Source organism: Antechinus flavipes, chromosome X, assembly GCF_016432865.1.
Source record: "Antechinus flavipes isolate AdamAnt ecotype Samford, QLD, Australia chromosome X, AdamAnt_v2, whole genome shotgun sequence".
Classification (NCBI taxonomy): Eukaryota; Metazoa; Chordata; class Mammalia; order Dasyuromorphia; family Dasyuridae; genus Antechinus; species Antechinus flavipes.
The window spans coordinates 33709750-33721179 of record NC_067404.1 but is presented as its reverse complement, the minus strand read 5'-3'; the positions used below and the strand labels follow the sequence as shown (position 1 = coordinate 33721179).

At 36.0% G+C, this 11430-nt stretch overlaps 1 pseudogene; it reads left to right on the top strand.

Moving 5' to 3' along the window:
- Window positions 1–498: 498 nt before the first annotated feature.
- On the top strand, window positions 499–2427 carry LOC127543120 (ATP-dependent RNA helicase DHX15-like; annotated as a pseudogene).
- Window positions 2428–11430: the final 9003 nt, after the last annotated feature.

Sequence of the window (11430 nt, the reverse complement as noted above, 5' to 3'; positions counted from 1 at the left end):
ATTTCTATGATTGGATTTAGTGATATCGTTTTCAAGGCATCAAGGAAATAATAATAGCTTGCAATTACACAAGCCTTTAAATTTTGCAAAGCATTTTGAATACATCTTGAATATCTCTACAACCGTATAAGAAAGGTGTTATTGGATATGTTCTTATTTAGTGATTGAGGAAACTGAGGCTGGTAGAGATTATGTGATTTACTCACAGTCACACAGCTAGTGAATGTCAGAGATAGGATTAGAATGCAAGACTTACTGATTCCAAGTCCAGGACTTCACCCATTATATAGTGTGAAATCTCACAAGATGTTCAGAGAGGGAGGATGCAGAAGACGATACCTGGACTCCCTGTCTTTTGAGCCAGGGTTGCTTTGGAGTTGCCCAGATCCTCTTTTCTCTTCTACAGAGCCCTTGGATTCACCAAAATCATAGGTTCAAATCCAGGCAGGTCTGGGTCCAGCAGAATATCCTTCACTACCCCTCAAGAAAAAGTAATTTCATGCCTCGACTAATGCTATGCTTATTAGTACTAGATTACCATAATTAAAAGCATCCCACTCAGCACTCAAAATTCTCAACACATTTTGTTCATTTAACACATACAGAACATGCAAGACACATATCACTTCAAAAGTGGATTAATCCATTCACTAATCTACTCCAAATCCCTCATCACTATGGCATTCTAAAGAAGTGACTTCCATCCTCTATTTGGAGATATGAGGATAGATTTACAGATACACCAATCCTTTATTCTAGTTACTGAGAGTGGTTCTGGTAAAACAAAGTGGATTGTCAAGTATGCTTACTCCTTGCCAGGAGTGAAGGGTGGCCCACATGCAGCCCAGGGAAGTTGCTGCATTGAGTGTGGCTCAGATGCGGATGTGATATTAGACCCGGAAGCTGGATAGGCCATTAGATGCGAGTAGATGGGAAGACTACAGTAATGCAAAAAACTATTCTTAAATTTCTGACAAATGGAATGCCGCTTCAGGAAGCTGGGGATGATTCCCTTCTAGAATGCTGCAATGGTAATATTCTTGATGAGACTTATGGCCAGAGATAATCAAATGAGTTCTGAAGGAAGCTGTGAAGCACAGATCAAATTTAAAGGTTGCTGTCATGAGTGCTACTTTAGATGCAGAGAAATCACAGATTTATCCCTGGTCTCATGTTGACCCATATACACTATATTGAGATTTTTTTTATACTCTAGAAGCAGAGAGAGATTATCTCAACAAACATAGAATTTTCATACCTCTCCTTCCAGAAAGCCAAAATGGGGCAATCAGAGGACTCATAGTTCTGTCTACCAGTATTGCAGAGACATCTTTAACAATAGATGGTGAGTTTGTCAATGGCCCTGGATTTTCAAAACAAAAGGTATATAATCATTGAATCAGAGGAGAGTCCCTTTTGGTGATAGCAAATCAACAAAGCTTCTGAAAAAGCTGGTTGAACTGGTTGAGCTGGTTATACCAGATCTGTAAAATGCTTCAGGCTTTGTACAGAGAAAGCTTAGAAAACTGAAATGCCAAGTATTAATTACCTTGAAATTTTGAGATATAATTTGGGATCAGTGGTGTTACATTTGGAAAAAAACTTGATATAGAGGACTTTGATGTTATGGATCCACCAGCTTCTGATGAGAGACCTAGAGCTTTGGAATTATCTACTTGCTTTAAATGATGGTGGAGACATGACCAAATTGGGATGTATGATGGCAAAATTTCCATTGGATCCACAGCTTGATAAAATGGACATTGCGGGTAGTGACTCCAACTATTCTAGCGAGGTTCTATTTATTACTGTTATGTTCCAGTGTTTTGTTCACCCCATAGAAGATAAGAAAACAGCAGATGCAACCAAGATGAAGTTTGTCCACATAGATGGAGATCATCCTACACTCCTGAACATTTACCACACTTTTAAACAAAATCACGAGTTGGTTCAATGATGTTATGACAACTTCATTAACTACAGGTCCCCTACGTCTGCAGACAATGTATGCTACCAGCTGTCATGAATCATGGACAGATTTAATTTGCCTCATAGAAAAGTACAGACTTCCCAAGCAGAGACTACTATTTTAATTTAAGAAAAGCTTGGGTAACTGGGTAGTTTTTTTTTTAAGTGGTGTTTTTGGAATGAAAAGGACATTACTTAACTATAAAGGACAATCAAATGGTGCAATTGCAACCTTCAAATGTTCTGGACCACAAGCCAGAATGGCCACTTTACAATGAATTTGTCCTTATAACAGATAATTATAATTGGACATGTACAGATATCAAACCAGAATGGTTGGCAAAAATTGTCACTCACTATTATGGTATGAACAATTTCTCACAGTGTGAAGCAACGGGCCAGTTGTACCACATTATTGCCAAACCTTTAGTTCAAGAAATATTCACACTACTAAATTAAGTGCTTTGAGTTGAATTGTCATTCTAAAAGCTGGACTAGAAGTTCAAGTTGTGTTTCACATGGGTTCAATAATGGCCTTCATTTGAAAGCTTTTTAATTTTTCTGTACCAGAAATATTCCATCCTGATTTCATAAATTAAATATTTATGCCTCACTTCTGTGTTCACACTGGAGCTCATACTGGAAAAGCCAATCAATTTTTTGCAGTTTATTGAAAGTAGTTCTATATAGATATAAGTATATAGATGCAAATATAGATACATATGTGGATACATATACATGTGTGTATATGTATATATATATATGCATATATATATATGGAAAATGTTATAAGCATTTCTTTAGAAATCATTAAAAATGCATCTCAGAAACATTACATGAACTGATGTTGGGTGAACTGAGCAGAGCCAGAAAAACATTGTATACAGTAACAGCAATATTGTGCAATGATCAACTATGATTGAGTTAGCTCTTCTCAGCAATACAATGATCTGAGACAATTCCAAAGAACTCATGATGGAAAATATAATCTGCATCCAGAGAAAGAACTGACAGAGTCTGAATGCAGATTGAGGCATAGCGTTTGCACTTTCTTTAATATTTTTCCCTATGGTTTTTCCCTTTTATTCCATTTCTTTTTTTTACAACATGACTAAATATGTTTAATCCGAACATACATATAGAACCTATGTAAGGTTGCTTGCCATTTTGGGGAGGAAGGAGGGGAAGAAGTGAGGGAGAAAATTTTGGATCTCACATTATTATAAAAATGAATGTTGAAAACTATCTTTACAAGGCTTTTCAAAGGTCAATATTGAAAACTATCTTTTCATGTATTTTGAAAAATAAAAAGCTATTATAAGAAAAGAAAGAAAATTATCTTATAAATAATGGGAAAAATAAAATACTATTTACATGAAAAACTAAAATGCTTTTAAATGTAATTGTCAATCATGGTATTCATGATCATTGTGATTTTTGACATTGCTTTTAGACATTGCAAAATGTTACAACTTGCACTTAAGTAGACACAATTCTCAGTCTCTATAAGAGGCAATGATTTCAATAAAAACTCTTTATACTTTAAAAACATCCTTAGATTTGACTTTTCTTAGCTCTGTGATTATTGGGAAATTTCTGTTCCTCTCTGGGCTTCAGCTTATCTTCTATAAAATGAGGATAATAGATAATACTTCCCTTTCTTACTCACAGATAAATTGAGAAGATATCTGTAACTTTAAAGCACGAGAGGAATGGGAGTCAGGTTTATTGTGAGGTCCCAGAATTCTCTCTACATCTCCCCTTCATTTCAAGCCAGTCTTTTTATTGGGAGCTAGCCTTCCTCCATCCCCTCCCCTGTCTGTTTCTGCTTCCCATTTGGCACCTAATCTGATGATTTATTAGCACCTACAGGAAGGACCAGTTTTCTGATCCTTGGAGAATGCTACTTGTGGATGGTCATTTGCTTTTATAGCATCTGGCAGCCTCAGGAAGAGGAGGGCATCCACCAGGAAAGGTCAGTTTGCAACAGCCCCTAGCTGTGATTTAATGAGCTGATTACCTTGTGTTATTTAAATAATGTTTTCTTATTTAAAAAAAGGTTTCTTCCTTTTCTATTCTGTTTGTATACAGCCTTTTTTGGAGTAAGACAAAGCTAAGAGGACACAGACAGACATAATTATTTTTAATGGTATTTCCCATCAAGTAACAAATACGTCTCTGCAACCGACTGGTAATGTGACCTTGGGGAAATGACTAGAACTAGTCCCCAGGTTTGAATGAAGTGATGCTTTCTCAAGTCCTTTCCCTACTTTCTGTGTTCCAATATCCCTCTGCCTTAGCAGCTCAGATAGAAGGGATCTTCAAGATGAATGAGCTCAAATTCGAGTCCCACAGAGGTTAAATGACTTGTTCATAGGATTCAAATCTAGAGTTAGAAGAAACCTCAGAGGTCATTGAGTCACACTCTTTCATTTAATATATCAGGAAACTGAGGCTTGGGGAGGGAAATGACTTGTCTAACATCACACATAAGACCCAGATTTTAAGCTGAAAGGAACCTCAGAGTAACTTTCTTACTCTGTAGAGAAAACTGAGATCTATGGATGTTGTCATTTTTTAAAATTAATTTTTATTTTTTAATTAAAACTTTTTATTTTCAAAATCTACACATGAATAATTTTCAACATTCACCCCTATAAAACCTTGTGTTCCATTTTTTCTCCCTTCCTTGTCCTCACCCCTTCTCCCAGATGGCAAGTGATCCAATATATGTTAACCATGTGTGATTCTTCTATACATATTTCCATAATTCTCTTGCTGCACAAGAAAAAAAAAACAGATCAAAAAGGAAAAAAAAAATGAGAAGGAAAACAAAATGCAAGAAAACAACAACAAAAAGTGAAAATATTATATTGTGGTCCACATTCAGTTGCCACAATTCTCTGTCTGGGTACAGATGTCTCTCCTCATCACAAGACCATTGGAATTGGCCTGAATCACCCCATTACTGATGAGAGCCATGTCATAGATATTTTCATACAGGTCATAAGTAGCAGAACCAGGATTCGGACCCAGGTGCTCCAACTTCAAATGTTCACATGTTCCTAAGTTTGCATGGGAAGGGACTTCAGAGCTTAAGTAGTCCAGCCCTGTCGTTTTGTGGATAAGGGAACCGAGTCTGAGGAAGAAGAAGGGACTGAGACTTGCCCAAGGTCACAAAGCAACTTGAATCTTGGTCCTTTGACTCCCAACCCAGTAGTCCTTCCAGTGTGCCACAGTTTCAACTCTTTTCATTATACTATGCAGAAATGGGAACTACAACCACGGGTGGGAGTAGAGATGGTCAGGGAAGGATAGGAATAGACCCAAATTATGTCTGGGAATAAATAGCACAAAGTTATGAGCCAAAGGGAAGTTGAAGGGTAGAGAATTGAGCCCTCAGTGATCTCTGAAGGACTCTACATCAGGAGTCAAAGGTATTGAAGCATAAACCATGGGTCTCTGAGGAGAATGGGGCAAGACTGGGATAAATTAAAGAGCAGACTCTCAGAATCCAAGGTCAGCAAGGATGATGCAATGCTCATGTGTTGCTTCTTGGCCAACTGTTTCCTTTTCTGTTTACCCATTACAAAAAGAAGATTTACCAGTATCTTATGTCTGTACATATGTATCATTTTCTGGATAAGTATCTCATTCTCTCCTTCCCTTTCAGACTTTCAGCCCTCACTTGTAACAAAATAAAACAAGTGAAAGCCATTCACTACAGAGAGAAGTCTGGTAGCCCTTGAAACATTCTGCACATATAGTTTACTACTTCTCAACTGTAAGAAGGGTGGGGTGTCTTATCCCCTCTTCTCTGGGAATAAGATGGGCCATTATACTTATTCCTAGTTCTACTTTCTTTGTTGTGTTTGTTAATGATTCACACTATTTACCATATACATATGTGGGTTTTTTTGTATATGTGTATATGCACATACACATATACAAACACACACACACACACACATATACAGGTCACAATGTGGAAAATCCACATAACATTTTTTGGCCTTCTCTTTGAATGAGAGAGGTATGAATCATTATGGCATTAAAAGATAAAATGGGTTGATACCATACAATATTATACATATATACATTAGAATATATATTATACATATAGATTATATTTACTGAATTTCTAACCTTTTTTGTGCATGTATCTGTTGGCCTTTGTAAGTTGTCTAGTTTCTACAACCCCTCCCCCAAATGCCCATTTAATATCTGTGCCGATCCACAATATATGAAAACCACAATGAGGAAAATTAGAATATGAAATTAGTAGGATTCTAATTGACAAACACAGAATGAGCAGCATAGGATGTCAAGCCATGGGACAGCAGAGGAGCCCCATTAAGCTGAAATCATCTTCTGATTAGGAATATGAAAATCATAGCAATTTAATCTTCTGGTACATTAATGAGGCTTTCAAATGTGTGATCTGTGAATTGAGAAAGGGCCATCTCCTAGTTGGTTGCATAGCAAGTTACCCAGCAATTTGCGACCACCACCCCCCACATCTAAAAAAAAAAGACAAAATGGAAAAAGGAGAAAAAGGAAAACAGCTAGCAAAAAGAATAGTTGTAAGAAAACCAGGGCTACAATTGAAAATGTGGATTGGTCATATTATTATAGACATTAAAAAAATAAGTCACTAGGAATAGTAGCTAGTATTGCTTCTGCAGATCAACAGACAGAGTGCTTCTATTAATTTTGATAATGCTGAGAGTGAAATGTCCAGGTCATCTTCGCCCACAGGCAAAGACTCATCATTAAATGGAAAATCTCATTTCCTTTTTCTTTAGTCATTTTTCTGTTGACATGCAAATACAAAAATTTTGCCAAGACATGCCACATTTTCTTCCACAAACAGCCTGCAACATGAGTTTTACATAAAATATAAGTACATTATGGATTAATGAAATCCTTGCAATCTATACTCAATACCACATTTCCAGAATTAACACTTTTATCTTCAAAGTTAAAGGCGCCATGAAAATCTGCAAGAGCATTCATTATGCATTGTTACTGATAACCTTCTTCATCTTTAGGGATTTACAGTATATGAATATTTTGGTAGATACAGGACCTCTCTTTTCACCTACACTTCCTTTGAAAAGTCTAGTAATTTTTCTTTCAGAATTTCAAAATTTCCCCCCAGAGCCTATAAAAAAAAAGCTTTTATTGGTGTATCTGTCTATCTTCCCATAACCCCTCAAACACTGAAATTCAGCTTAATAGATAGGAGATATACATCTATGGATATCCATATTTATAAAATCTATGTATCCATGGATATTCAAAGATATCCATCTTTTATCTTCTGAACCAATTTGATGGGCATAAGTTGAAACCACAGGGTTGTGTTGATTTGTAGTCATTTTGCCATTAGCAATTTGGGTATTTTGCATATGGTTAATTATAACTTGTGTTTTTGCTTCTGTTGCTGTTGTTTCTATATCATTTGGTTATTTATTTATTGGAGAATAGTACTTCCTCTTTTATGTACTTGTGCCAATATCCCATATACTTTGGAAATCAGTACTTTATGGAGCATATTTTCCTCTACTACACACGATTTCCTTATTCTTGACAATATTTGTTTTATTGTTGAAAAAACGCTTTAATTTTTTAAGTTCAAAAATGTGCATTTTACCTCTCTCATCCTTCATTGTATAAGCAATTCTTCCCCCTAGTCAGAGACTTGAAAGATACTTTCTTCTATTTGTCTTTTTCAAAGAACAAACGGTGTATCCATTTGTTTAATCTAAGCATTCATTTGAAGCTTATTGTAGTATATCATATAAATGCTAATCTAAACACATTTTCCACCAAGTTTCTTTCTGTTTTTTTCCAAGTGGTTCATTTTGAATACAAAGTAATTTCCTCAGTTATTTGCATTCTTAAGTTTATTAAACACTGGACTACTGTGCTCACTTGCATAGTCAGTTCTAGTGTTCGGTCAGTATCAAATATATCTGTTTTAAGCAGATAATAATAAATAGTACTAGATAACATTTATATAGCATTTACTCTGTGCCAGGCACAGTGCTAAAGCACTTTATAATGATTATCTCATTTGAATGTCACAGCCACTGCAGGTTCTATTTTTGGTGCTACTAAAGTTGAGGAAACTGAGGTAGACAGAGATAAAGTGATTTGCTCAGGGTCACACAGCTAGTAACCAGATAATGAACTTAGGTCTTGCTGATTAATACTGCCTCTTTTGTGAAAGGATCTGGGTTCAAATTTTGCCTCTGAGGCTTGCTATTTGTTTGAGTTTAGACAAATCATTTGATCTCCCTAGACCTCAGTTTCTTCATATGTAAAACAAGGGAGCTAGACTAGATGGGACTTCTGAGGTCCCTTCAATCTCTAGAACTATGATCCCTTAAAATTCTTGGCTTTTTGTTTATCTAAATGAATTTTGTTATCATTTTTCTACATGTTCCTGTATCTTGCTTTTTATCTCTTTTTTTTTCCTTTTGTAATTCATCCTCACTGAAACTATTCTACTACCTCTCATGCCCTCCTGCTCAATCTCCCTTCTCAATCCAAATCCCTACTTTTGATTTTCTTTTTTACCTCCAGGCTGTTGCTAGATACACAAATTCAGAACTTTTTGTAAGAGGAGTACACTGTCTGTAGGGATGTCACTGTCTGTAGGCTCACTAAAAGCATTTTGGGACAACTCCAATATGAAGAAATATGACAGAGATCATATGTACTTCATTCCATTCCCACTTGGTTTTGATGTCTCCCACTAGGACTTTGTTTTTAATGCTTTTCATTTCATGAACTTTGTCATTTTGAGTATTTGGTTTAGTGGTATCAATTTAAAATAATGTTCTTAAATTTTTGTGTGTCACCATTATACCTAAGCATCTGTGGTCAAAAGTTCTATCTGTAACGATACTCCAATTCCAGAATAATTTATTCATCAAATTCTCAGTGATATTTTTGAATATATATTAATAGTATGTGGACTTGTGCCTGTTAGCTTTTAAAGGAAAATGAACTTCTGGTGTATGAGACTAATTATCTGATCATATCTTTCTAGCTCTCCAGAAATTTTTTTTTACAACCTTCTATTTATGGCACAATTTCTACCATGCATAATCAAAATGTCTAGGTTCTGGTGATTTCTCACGGCAATGATTCATTTTGGAATCTCTATCATGAACCCACCACATTCCATATACAAATGTGTACAATTTGGCCATTTGTCTGATGCTTTTTTTGACTTATTTTTGATTGAGTTCATGTGAGTGTCATGATTCTTGGTTCTTAGCCCATAGATAGAACTTATGCTCTATCCATGAAGAAAAACAAAAGCAAAACTTTCAGTTATATTAAACAAATTTAGTAGCATAGGGGAGAGGGGGAGGGAAACAAGCATTTATGAAGTGCCTACTGTGTGCCAGGCATTATGCCAAGTGCTTTTCAAATATGCTATTATTGAATCATCATATCAACCCTGGGGGCTAGATGTTATTGTAATTTCCATTTTGTAGTTGAGGAACTGAGGTAGAGAGAAGTGAAGTGATTTGGACAGAGTTATAGCTACATGTCTAAGGCTGAATTTGAGTTCAAATCTTTCTCACTCTAGATCTAATACTTTATCCACTGCACTGCCCTTTCTATAGGCTTTTCAACTGCTTTGTGAAGTGAGAGCTACTTGTTCCCAAATATTTCTATAAATATACCCAGTTATTTTGCACTCTGAGTATATCTGATCAATCCTCTTCTTTGTTTTCAATGAAGAAGTATTAGTATTTTTATAGTTGCCTTAAAGTTTTCATTAACATTGTATGGGCGATGTTGTCCACCTCAAGATGCCAAAAGTATACAGTAAGCCAGCATTGAGCAGATGTTTAGTGATCTAAAAGTCTGATTTCAGGTGACTACTAAATCTCAATCTGTTTAGCATCATCTTTTCCCCTGATAGCCTTAGGGCTGGCGTATCTTGCCTGGAGAAAACTAAGATATTTGTAAGTTTCCCATTTGTTCACAGGTTTAAATGGACTTTTAGGCATGTTCCATTCTTCCTTGGTGTGCGTTAAGGATTTTACCTTTCTTGAGTCCAAATTGTATTTTTTATATCATTGGAGAAAGTTTCCATGAAGTGAAGAATCTCTTTAATGTGCTTTTCAGGGGCCCCATGTAACTTGATGTTATACATGTGTGTAAAATGATTAAGATGATGCTTTAGTATAGCAGTCTCTTTTACTTAAAAGTCATACTTAGTTCTATTAAGGAATGGTAACAATATATGTAAGACTAGACGGAATCATACTGAGATTAAACTACCTCAAAAATGTCATATTTTATATTTATTGTTCTTGATAGTATTGCTGTTCAGTCATTTCAGTCGCTGTTCAGTCTTGATATTCAATTATATCCAACTCTTAGTAAACCTAAGTGAGATGTTCTGGGCAAAGATAATGGAGTTGCTTGCCATTTCCTTCTCCACCTCATTTTACAGATGAGGAAATTGAGGCAAAAAGGGTGAAGTGAATTGCCCAGAGACACATAACTAGTAAATGTCTGAGGTTGGATTTAAACTCAGGTCTTCCTAGGCTAGGGGAATAGAGATTCATTGTGCCCCTAGCTGACCTCTTGACATTACTGAGTTGGTTTAAATAAATGGCAGTTTTCCATGTGGTCAGCAAGTACTCAGATGTTTCACTCTATTTATAAAAAAAGTGTCTCAAAAGTTTTAATGCAGTTGTTCTCTTTAATAGACTCTCAGGACACCCTGGATATTTATGGTATGTAACCAAGCCGTGAGTGTCGAGATGAGTCAAAGGCACTGCGATAATCAATAAGTGATGTAAATGTTATGGTACTTTTCTGCTGCTTGCCAATCACCAGATCAATAGATGATGAGTTGCTCTTTACATTTTGACACATCTTCTCTGCCCCTCTCCCAGTCTTCTTATACTTTATTCCCTTCTACGCCTTCTGTGATCCAGTGGCTCTTCAATAATTTTAATCTCCCTTTTCTTTGCCTTTGCACTGACTGTCAGCTAACTTAGGGCACTCTCCTTCTTCTCTTATAATCATAAGCTTCCTTTTGCTTCCCTTAAAACTCAGCTCAAAGCTTACCTTCTTCAGGAGGTCCTTCCTGGTTTCTCCAGTTGCTAGTGCTTTTGCTCTCAGATTACTTTTCGTTTACTCTGTTATCCTGTATTTTCTCATTCCTTCCCTCTATTCTCTATCTCTTACAGATGTACCTAGCTATTTACATGTCATTACCTCATTACAATGGGAAACCCTTAAGAGAAGTGATTGCTTTTGCTTTTATTAGTATCCCCAGTGCTCAGCACAATACTTGGCACACAGTAATGAACCAGATACTCAGCAAATGCTCATTGACTTGTCTTGAATTTTCATTCCTCTTTCAATATTTTATTTTCTTATAAGTGGATATAGATTTTTTTTGATCAAGGCAAGGGTTAG